The sequence below is a fragment of the Rana temporaria genome, chromosome 1 (genome assembly GCF_905171775.1).
Source record: "Rana temporaria chromosome 1, aRanTem1.1, whole genome shotgun sequence".
Taxonomy (NCBI): domain Eukaryota; kingdom Metazoa; phylum Chordata; class Amphibia; order Anura; family Ranidae; genus Rana; species Rana temporaria.
This window is the reverse complement of record NC_053489.1, coordinates 119,777,399-119,788,878: the sequence shown is the minus strand read 5'-3', so window position 1 is coordinate 119,788,878 and position 11,480 is coordinate 119,777,399. Positions and strand designations below refer to the sequence as shown.

Below are 11,480 nucleotides of genomic sequence, written 5' to 3'. Positions count from 1 at the left end.
CTCTTCGTCGGGTCCGGCGTCCTTCTGCGGCATCCTCGCGTCCTCCCCGCTCGATTCCCGCGCCGAGTTTGAATACTGCGCCGACATATACAGAGCGCAGTACACTCGTGTATTGTCGGCAATGCTCGGCCGACGTCCTGTACGTCCAGGACGTCAGCGCGGGAGGAGCCGAGACTGCCCGACAATACACGAGTGTACTGCGCTCGGTATATGTCGGCGCAGTATTCAAACTCGGCGCGGGAAAGCGGGTATCGGCGTATACCGCGCACCCACGATTTTGCCCTGATTTTCAGGGAAAAAAAGTGCGCGGTATACGCCGATAAATATGGTATTTAAAAAAAGTTATTTGCAAATGAAAAAAAAAATCCTTCAGTTTTGCTAATTTTTGACACTAAAAACAATAACAAACAATTTTTTTTTTATTACTGATAGAACAGAAATAAAACAAAAATCAACAAGCAAAAATTTACTAAAGGGAGAAGGGGTGGAAGGAGTCAGTTAGGACTGATTTCTTCTAACCTGAAAGGTAATGTCATAGGGCCAGATTCACATAGAATCGGCGTTGGCGTAGCGTAAGCCGTTTACACTACGCGACCACAACTTAATGGAGCAAGTGCCGTATTCTCCAAGCACTTGCTCCGTAATTTGCGGCGGCGTAGTGTAAATGGCCCGGCGTATGGCCGCGTAATTCAAAGGGGGCGGCTTGTATTCAAATTAAGCGTGCCCCCGCGCCGATCGAACTGCGCATGCGCCGGGCGGAAAAATAGCCCAGTGCGCATGCTCCAGCTCACGACGGAAAACGTCAATGACGCCGACGTGAGCGTCATTGACGTAAAGTCGTATTCGCGGACGACTTAGTAAAACGACGTAACCGACGGAAAAAGACGACGCTGACCCGACGCCATACTTAACATGGCATACAGCGGACTGGCGTAAGGTTACTTCTCATATAGCAGGGGTAACCTTACGCTTACGGAAATGACGTAAACGACGACGACGCGGCCTAAATTCGTTTGGGAATCGGCGTATCAGGCTCATTTGCATAGTCAAATGACAACTGAATGTAAACGCCACCTAGCGGCCAGCGTAGAATTACATCTAAGATCTGACGATGTAAGTGACTTACACCTGTCGGGTCTACGCCGTATCTATGCGAAAATTATTCTAGGAATCATACGCATAGATACCCGGGGTCAAAAACAGAGATACGACGGTGTTTCCTGAGATACTCCGTCGTAACTCTTCTGAGAATCTGGCCCATAATCATTAAATTTAAGGCCCGGTACACACGAGCAAACATGTACGATGAAACCGGTCCGTCGAACCGTTTTCACCGTACATGCCTGCCAGAGGGCTTCTGTACGATGGTTGTACTAACCATGGTACAGAAGTCCGCGCGTAAACAATACGCGGGGCGTGTCCGCGTCGTCGCCGCGATGATGACGCGGCGACGTGGGCGGGCCTGCCATTTAAAGGCTTCCACGCATGCGTCAAAGTCATTCGACGCATGCGAGGGACGGCGGGCGCTCGGACATGTACGGTAGGTCTGTACTGACGACCGTACATGTCCGAGCGGGCAGGATTCCAGCGGACGGTTTTAAAACACGTCCAGGAATATTTGTCTGCTGGGAAAAGGCCCGGCGGGCAAATGTTTGCTGGAATTCGGCCCGCTCGCGCCTACACACGACCGAACATGTATGCTGAAACTGGCCCGCGGACCAGTTTCAACATACATGTTTGGTCGTGTGTACGGGGCCTAAGAGTGACAGAACTGAAAGCTGAAAATTGGCCTGGGCAGGAAGGGGGTTAAAGTGCCCAGTAAGCTAGTGGTTAAAAACGCTGAGAAAAATATCAATAATGTTAATGTGAAATGTTGTATGTTTAGGAAGGAGGGAACCCAGCCAAGCTAGTCAGGCTGAGGAAGGGGATGTTCTCCCTGAAAGGTCATACAAATCGCCACCTTTTTGTTTTGAAGATCTAAAACAGCTTTGGATGGAGTTCCTCATCATTCCTTGAGGCGGGCGGCTCTAATCTCTGGCACGGCTTCTGTCTGCTGAGGGAGGCTGACTTATCCTCCTGCCTGGGCTGGAGGTTAGAGGACCAGACTCTCCCACAGCCTTGTTTATGTGACCTTTATGATACCCCACTTGTAAGTGCAATGCCTATAGTTGCTTTTTAAAATATGAATAAATGGTGTTTTTATATACTACACTATGAGGACCCTTTTCACTGCTTTCATCATGCTTTCTTGACATAGCCAAACCTCTTTTTTGGGATAGTTTTGGATAAAGTGGAGGAGAGATAAAACCTCTGTCAGCTTTTTTATTGCTGTCTGTGTGACCTCCTGTGAGTAACAATTTGCAGGCTCACTAAGCGCAATGTACTGTCAATCTAATGTCTCCTCAAAAGCAAAGGACAATAGCCCTTTTTATACAGGTGCTGAAGGAAACTAGCCTTGTAAAATATCAAGTCAAGGATACCATTTGTTGCTGTCAGTGTAATTATATTTATTTGTCCCTAGATGGAGTTATATTTCAAAGCAAAGATGCACAAATACATATCTAGAAGCACTTGTAATATGGCATCCATCATCATTCTATGCAGACCCGTTGCGACAAGGCAAGCAAACCAAGCAATTGTTTGGGGCCCCGAGCTGGCCTGGGGCCCCAAGCAGAGCCCTTGCCGCACTTCCTATAAATACTGAAGCCGCCTGAGCACTCTATAGAGCGCCTCACGCGGCTGCAGCACTGCTGCCTCTCTCGTCACTTCTTCCCCTTCCCTGTAGCATGGCCGAGCTCCTCTTCGTTCCTCCTGTCAGTCTGGCCGGGTGCCACGCGCGTGCGTACAGGAGATTCAGTTTCCTATTCCTGTGCACACTGAGTGCTCACTTCCTTTCAATCTGTCCGGGAACAGGAAACCGAATATCCTTCCATGCGGTACGGTAGGGAGGGGGGGTGGTGTTTAAAAAAACATGGGGGGGGGGTAAAAAAAAATGGAACTGTTGGGATGCCACTTTGAGAATTTCTCTTGAAGCTGTTGGAACTTGCCTCCTTTATTTAGGAGTGGAATTTCTCATTTATATCATTGTATGGGTAAGTTTTCCAGCTATAACCTTCTCTCATACTTTAGTATTGAAGGGGATCACTTGTATTATATCAGCTTCCCCTTTCTTATGTTTTGGTTCAGCACATCAAATCCATTGTTTACGTGCCATGTGATTGGATAGTTATCGGGTTCTCCTATAGGAAGTGAGGGGTCTAAGGCACACAAAGGAACCAAAAAGGGAAACCTATACCAGCACTGCAACCTCTATGGGAAATGCATTTGTTTCTTGAAGAATTTAAAGAAGTGAGTCAAAATTTACCTACACCGTTGGGGATGTGGGAGATGTGAATAAATATTTGTTGTGACTAAATGATTGTTTTGATTTATTATAGACAAAGATACAAACAAATATCCCTGAAGAAGAAACGTTTTTTAACTGTTTGAAACGCGTCGGGTGAGCTGCCTTTCTTCTGTCTCCTGTTGACCTTGAGATTTTTGAATTCCAGCTACTGTATCATTTGTATCTATTTTCTTTGATTAACTACATGTTTTTAAATGTTTCAACAAATATATATGTAATATATAATATGATGTTTTTTGTATAAATAAATATTTTTTTACTATATAATTTGTTGTTTGTTGCCAATAAAATCCCAATACCAGAGGTTTCTATATAATTTTCAACTCTTAAAGGGATGAAGGCAACCACATGCTCTCTTGCTTGAGTCGATTAACTTAACCGCTTAAGGGCCGCCGCACGACTAAATACGTCGTCAGAATGCGACCCGGTCCTTTGCTCCGTGACCGCGCCTGCGGGACCCGTGGACCCGATCGCTGCCGGCGTCTTGCGATCGGGTCACAGAGCTGAAGAACGGGAAGAGGTAAGTGTAAACAAACCTCTCCCCGTGCTTCCTAGTGAGCCTGTCACTGATCGTCTGTTCCCTGTCATAGGGAACGACGATCAATGATGTCACATGCCCAGCCACGCCCCCCTACAGTAAAAAACACACATTAGGGAACACTTAACCCCTTTAGCTCCCCCTACAGGTTAACCCCTTCACTGCCAGTGTCATTTTCACAGTAATCAGTGCATTTTTCTAGCACTGTTTGCTGTAAAAATGACAATGGTCCCAAAATAGTGTCAAAAGTGTCTGATGTGTCCGCCATAATGTCGCAGTCATGATAAAAATCGCTGATCGCCGCCATTACTAGTAAAAAAAAAAAATATTAAAATAAAAATGCCATAAAACTATTCCCTATTTTGTAAATGCTATAACTTTCGCGCAAACCAATCAATAAACGCTTATTGCGGGTTTTTTTAACAAAAATATGTAGAAGAATACGTATCGGACTAAACTGAGGAAAATAAATGTTTTTTTATATATTTTTGGGGGATATTTATTATAGGAAAAAGTAAAAAATATTTTTCAAAATTGTCGCTCTATTTTTGTTTATAGCGCAAAAAATAAAAACCCCAGAGGTGATCAAATACCATCAAAAGAAATCTCTATTTGTGGGAAAAAAAGGACGTCAATCTTGTTTGGGAATCACGTCGCTCGACCGCGCAATTGTCAGTTAAAGCGACGCAGTGCCGAATCGCAAAAAGGGACCTGGTCCTTTAGGTGCATAATGGTTCGGGCTTAAGTGGTTAAATTTAATTGTTATCCACACTGTAAAAATAATACTAATACATGTTTTTTCTTATTTATTTGTAGCCATATGACAAAATCTATGTATGTACCAGCCTAGATTCACGTACGGCCGATCTACGTTGCGCGGGCATAGCGTACCGTATTTACGCTACGCCGCCGTAACTTAGAGAGGCAAGTGCTGTATTCACAAAGCACTTGCCTCCTAAGTTACGGCGGCGTAGCGTAAATGGGCCAGCGTAAGTGCGCGTAATTCAAAGTAGGCTGTAGGGGGCGTGTTGTATTTTAAAAAAGGCTTGACCCCATGCATGGCCGAACGAAGGGCGCATGCGCGCGCATGCTCAGTATCACGTCGTATTTACGCCCAAAGACACGTCGGCTCAATGCCTGTGACGTGAACGTAATTTACGCACAGCCCTATTCGCGTACGACTTACGCAAACGACGTAAAAAGATACGCTTGTTACGACGTCCATACTTTGCATGGGATGCGCCACCTAGAGACCAGCTTTATCTTAACGCCGGCGTATCTCTAACGTAAACGGCGTAACTAGTTGCGACGGGCGCACGTACGTTCGTGAATCGGCGTATCTAGTCATTTGCATATTCTACGCCGAACTCAACGGAAGCGCCACCTAGCGGCCAGCGTAAATATGCACCCTAAGATACGACGGCGTAGGAGACTTACGCCGCTCGTATCTTAGCCTAATTTAAGCGTATCTGGTTTCCAGAATACAATAAATTTACGATGGCGTAGATTCAGAGTTACGACGGCGTATCTACTGATACGCCGGCGTAACTGTACCTGAATCCACCTATATGTATGTACCATCTATATATATGTGCAAAGCTCCTGAAGAAGCGGTTGATACGAAAAATCCGCGAAACATGTTGAGCAACCTAAAATCAATATATTGTGGATGGTTTGATATTCTACTGGGTAACATTAGGATGTTGAATAATTAGCTATTTCATGATTGTCATGACTAAATATTTTTATTCTATGAATATGTGAATAATTTCTCTTATCTTGTAATAACATTATTTTGTAATTTCTTAAACCTTTGACTGGACATCAGCTTAATACGGTACAATTAAAGTCCATCTCTAGCCTCCTTTCCAAACCCCTGTCTACACTTCACAATTATGTCCCACTTTGTGTTGGTCTATCACACAAAATCCCAATAAAATACATTTACATGTTTTGGTTTTAATATGAAAATGAGGAAAGTGTCAAGGGGTAAGAATACTTTTTTAAAGCACTGTATCACTTGAAGAGTTTGTAACGACAGATCACTTTTCCTATCATCTTCTTTTTTTTGTGTGTGCAGCCCCTCTGTTCTACTGCCATAAATCCCCTCACTGCCCAGCGAGACAGGAACACCTGTCCATATGTTTTATGTCACTCTACATTCAACCTGGCTAGTGGCTAGTTCAAGCTGTCTTCATTAGAACACTAAAAGAAAGATGTGTCATTGAGCAGATAAGAATGCAAGGCTTAAAATTAGAAACAGTGAGGAACATGCTATTCTTGTGAGATAGGTTTCTTATCTTGGCGTGTGTTAACTTTGTGAAAAGTTTAAAATGAGTCATGTGACATGGGTTGCACGTTTCCTAGGGTAAGTCCGTCACTTCAGTACTGCCCAGCACACTGTTGGGTGCTGAGTCATACATTGAAACTTTAATGTCAGGGTTATAGTATGACCTTTTTGGAAAACTTGTGTTTTATTTGATAAAATAAGCTAAACAACATCATGTTAATTTGATTAAAGGGTCACTAAAGGAAAACATTTCTTTTGCTGAAATGACTGTTTACAGGGTATAGAGACATAAAAGTTAACTGATTCCTTTTAAAAATGAAAAAAAAAATTGATACAAATCAATCATATAATGTGCCTCTAGTTTCACTTTCACTTTTAAACTGGTTTCATGTTTCTGTGAAGTAAAGAGACCCACAGAACAAAAACAAACAAATCCAGGGCAGTGTTTTGTTTTTAAAATGAATCTGATTGGTTCTGGGAAGTTTTAGACACACGGTAATGACAGCTTAGACCACCGTGAAAAGCTCCCAGTACTGTGGTTATAAGGAAACAGGCAACCAGGAAGTGTGGAGATCACAGCAGAATTACAGCAACTTCAAAGCAAAACCGAACAATAAGGACATGAAACCAATACTGCAGTAAGGTAAAGGAAGCTATTTAGATAAAAAAAGAAATTCCTTTAGTGATCCTTTAAGCAAGGCTGTATGGTTTACATCTATCAATATCTAAACATTAATATTCATATAGATATGCTTGAAAGTGGTAATGAACACAAAAACAAAAATGTATTATATTTCAGCTTATTTATTCTTAAAACGGGGGTTCACCCTAAAAAAAAAATTCTAACATTACATCCAGTATACGAACAACATTTACAGTATGCAGGTCTTTTTTTTTTTTTTTTCGCCGTACATACCGATATAGTGTGATTTTCTCCCCGGCTTCCGGGTTCAGATTCTGCAAGCTGGTCGGTATAGTTAAGTAGGCTTGGTTTTTCCCTGGGCATTCCCCAGGTTTTTGTTGTTATCTGTTTTAGCCTTCCAATGCTACTTACTGTTATGGCCAGCTATAGATGGGGGCGGTGGACACCCTTATGCTTCACCTGTGGTGTTTATATTGGTCCATCAGTACACCAACACCTTTGCAGCCATTGTGCTACATGCTGGGTGCTTGGTGTGCTCCTGTACCTTTAAGGAGGGGTGGCTCCCCATCAGTTCACCTGCCCCTTTCTATCCATTTAAATGCATGTGCCTCCATTGTGAGGACGCTCATTGTTTAGTGTGAGGACCACAGATTACAGGGTGCCTTGGCGCGGCTCTGTGGCTCACGCGTGCGTTTGCAAATGCGTGCGGACAAAACCCCTGTTTTTAACGCATACTGTAGACAGGACAGGTTAGTTGGTTTTCTGCAAGCTGGTCGGTAAGTAGGCTTGATTTTTCCCTGGGCATTCCCCAGGTTTTTGTTGTTATCTGATTCCCGCGGGACTGGACGTTCCTATCCCTGGGTTAGATGATTGACGTGTTGTGAAAAAGTTCCCATGTCGCACAAGGCGCGTCACCATTTTTCTCTAAATAGCCGAGCTGCAAGTCGGCGCTATACAGCGCCTGCGCCCGCCGTGTAGAGCTGACTGCGCAGGCGCCGTATAGCGCCGACTCGCAGCTCGGCTATTTACGGAAAACTGGTGACGCGCCTTGTGCGACATGGGAACTTTTTCACAACACGTCAATCATCTAACCCAGGGATAGGAACGCCCAGTCCCGTGGGAATCAGAACCCGGAAGCCGGGGAGAAAATCACAATATAACGGTATGTACGGCAGAAAAAAAACCTTCATACTGTAAATGTCGTTAGTATGCTGGATGTAATGTTAGAATTTTTTTTTTGGGTGAACCCCCGCTTTAATGTCAGGATTTTTTTCTTTATGTTTACCTAGTGATTCAGCCAGTAATTCTGTTATTTTTCAACTTCCTTTAACAGACAAAGCAAAAGTGTCCGTTAGTGGGAAGAGACAAACCATTTAACACTGACAGTGCTGCTTACAAAGGTCAGCTTTTATTTATTTAAGTAAAACCTTTATCAAAAAAGGAACAAACAAACCTGTTGCCGTAACTACTTAAAAACCCTAACTATCCAAAATGTGTCCATTCTTGGTCACTATGGTGGCACAATCTTAAATGCACAGTTTCATTCTGATAGCTCAAGCAATATTGTAGTACATTATGTATACATTGTAAAGACTGGTATTTTGGTTATCCCCAGTTGTCATAGTTCTATTCCTACATCCCCCACCCTGCCCCCCCTCCCCCCTGAGTTTACATTGTCAATGTAGGTCTGACTTATAATATGTACTATCTTAGGGCCCATTATCAAATGTTGCATGTGTATTTTCAGTTCATGTATATTTTTTGCAAACAGTTAGAGTAGTAATAACCTTTTCACACCAAGCCTTGGCATCCCTCTAGATGTGGGAAGATTTTTTTTTTTGAAAAGCCTGTGGCGTGCAAAACACAACCCAAAAACTCCACCCGGTGCAGGGAAAAATGTGCACACACATAAAGAGTGACATCACAAAAAACTGCGACGGGTGCAAACGTCAGTGGTCCTCCGAAAAGGACCCGTCTCTGATCCCCCGGGGCGTTAGGCTCCTGGCAGGGAAAAGAGTAAACTGTGGTCCAAGCAGCCGAAGCCACAAGGACCCATCTTGGTCCAAGCAGCCGAAGCCACAAGGACCCAACATCCTCGGAGGGACTGCCGAAACAGAACCCTCCTCGGTGAGGCTCCCCCGAAGGGAGACCCCATGAGAGCCGGTGAACCTAACCAGAAGGCCGAGTCCACCAACTCCCAAGACTTTCAGAGACCGGCCCGAGGACCAGCACCCTACTCGCCACACATAAAGTACAAGCACCACATAAAAAGTGACAAACAAAAACAACACACGGGGAAAAATAATAAAAGAAAGTGGGGAAAAGGAAGATGGGAAGGTGAGGAAAGTGACCAATGTGAAATACATTGGCCGGCCCTCCGGCCAGGATAAAAATTCCACTGGTCCTAGCCAAAAGGCCCGGCCCAAGCGGCAGGTGTGAAAAGTGTGTTGTGTAGATCAGTGACCTGAAGGTGCCACACGATGAGTGCCCCTCAAACACTCGTGCAATGTATGGACTGCCACTCCAGGGGCACAATCTCCACGGGCTTTTCAACGGTCCCTAGCCCCCGGTCCGGACCGGCGGCACCCTTCCCAGCCAGGAAGGTGGGAGAAGAGGTTGGGGAGAGCCTACTGACGCAGACTCCACCCACAACCCCTATCTCTCCCACCTAATCACATTCTGGAAGTACTACCCGCTCCATCCCGGTTAAAGGAGAAGCAAGGGTTCCCTCCAGAACAACTGACTGGGGCAGTTACCACCAAATCCAGGCCAACGGCCAGGGACCCGGCCTCTTGGCTTCGACCTCATGCCTCTCTGTCCAAATCAGAAGGCTTCCACCTCCACACCAACAGGCTTAGCGTCCGCCGACTGCCATCCCTTTCCCCCTGCCACAGGGTACCGGGGACAGTCAGCTTAGCACCACCTATTGGCAACTGATAAGAACAGATACTACACTTGATCTTAGCCAAAAGGCCGAGAAGCGGCGACATCATTTACCGCAATGCACGTCGGGAAACTTTCCCGATGGAGCATGCGCACTACGCTCGGCGCGGGAACGTGCCTAATTTAAATGATCCACGCCCCCTACGGGATCATTTAAATTACGCACGATTACGCCGGGCATTTTTCAGGAGCGCCCATGCAATTTACGGAGCTACTGCTCCGTGAATCGAGCGTAGCGCAGGTAATTACGGAGGCGCAGCGGCAAAACGGTGCGCTGGGCCTCTGTAAAAAATGCGCAAATGTACCTGAATCTACCCCATTGTTTTTTTTTTTTTACTAAAGGCACATCCACGTCACACTACTAGTGCACTGCAAGTGCACTTGGAAGTGCAGTCACTGTAGATCTGAGGGGGACATGCAAGGAAAACAAAAAACATATTTTTTTGCTTGTACATGATTGGGTGATAAAATCAGCAGAGCTTCCCCTCATTTCAGAGCTTCCTCTCAGATCTACAGCGAATGCACTTCCAAGAGCACTTTCAGCACACTTTGAAGTGGATTGATCTTTTGTAAATAAACCCCATTGCGTGTCTTTGTCTTAGGGCTTTGATTAGCAGGACTGCGCATAGAGGCGCCTTGATGTGGAGTGAAGCTGTGTAGTTTCCACATGTTTTGCAAATGTATTAATCTTAATTAGAAACAGGTTTGACATATCCTCTTTGGTTGCTAGTAAGACGGAAAGCTGTGGAATTTATATATTATACATTTACATATGGAATATTTTCCACCCAAGCACTAGCTAAGCAAATGCCGAGCTTGGTTGAAGGAATGGTTTTCTTGGTTTTAAATCCATCTGAACGTGGTTGGGTATTTAAAAAAAAGAAAAAAACACAGGCAAGGATGAAAATGACTCCCTTAGTAAATCAGTCATATTGGGTTAAATTAGGCAAGCAAAATTTGCATGTAAGTGAAGCTGCACAGTTGTATGTTTCACAGAACATTTATTCTCAGTGCGAGTGGAAAATTGCTGGTAACTGTGGTGGACATGGTAGGGCCTATCCCATAGCTTGTAGTTGTATCTTCTGGACTAACAAGCTGTTTGAAGACAGGAAGCTGAAATTAGGGAAGATAAGTCAGAGCTGCTATAGCAGTTTTTCTCTATGCAAATAAACAACTTCCTTAGAAAAGACGTTCTGGTGTTTAGATACAGGCTAGCCTTATGTAACTGGTCTAACACAGGGGTCTTCAAACTACGGCCCTCTAGTTGTTCAGGAACTACAATTCCCATCATGCCTAGTCATGTCTGTGAATGTCAGTGTGTTACAATACCTCATGGGATGTGTAGTTCTACAACAGCTGGAGGGCCGTAGATTGAGGATCCCTGGTCTAACCCATCCCTGGTCTATACCCCAGCATAATTTCCACTCCCAACTTTGTGTAAAGATTGCCGTTATTTCCAGTGATAACTACTGTATTCCCCAGAGATCAGGCTAAAACTAGACAGAGGCCAGCCCACACGGTGATCAGGAATAAAGCTGGCCACTTCTGTACTAACATGATTAAGTACACTCGTCATGTACATTTTTGTACAACTGTGAATTTTACCCCACTTTTTGCACCTGTTAAATGATTCAATAAAGACTATTTGAATTTGTTTAAA

The 11,480-nt window shown here is 44.4% G+C and overlaps 1 pseudogene; it reads right to left on the bottom strand.

The window, feature by feature from the left end:
- Nucleotides 1–9,731: 9,731 nt before the first annotated feature.
- LOC120925193 lies at nt 9,732–9,862 on the bottom strand (annotated as a pseudogene).
- Nucleotides 9,863–11,480: the final 1,618 nt, after the last annotated feature.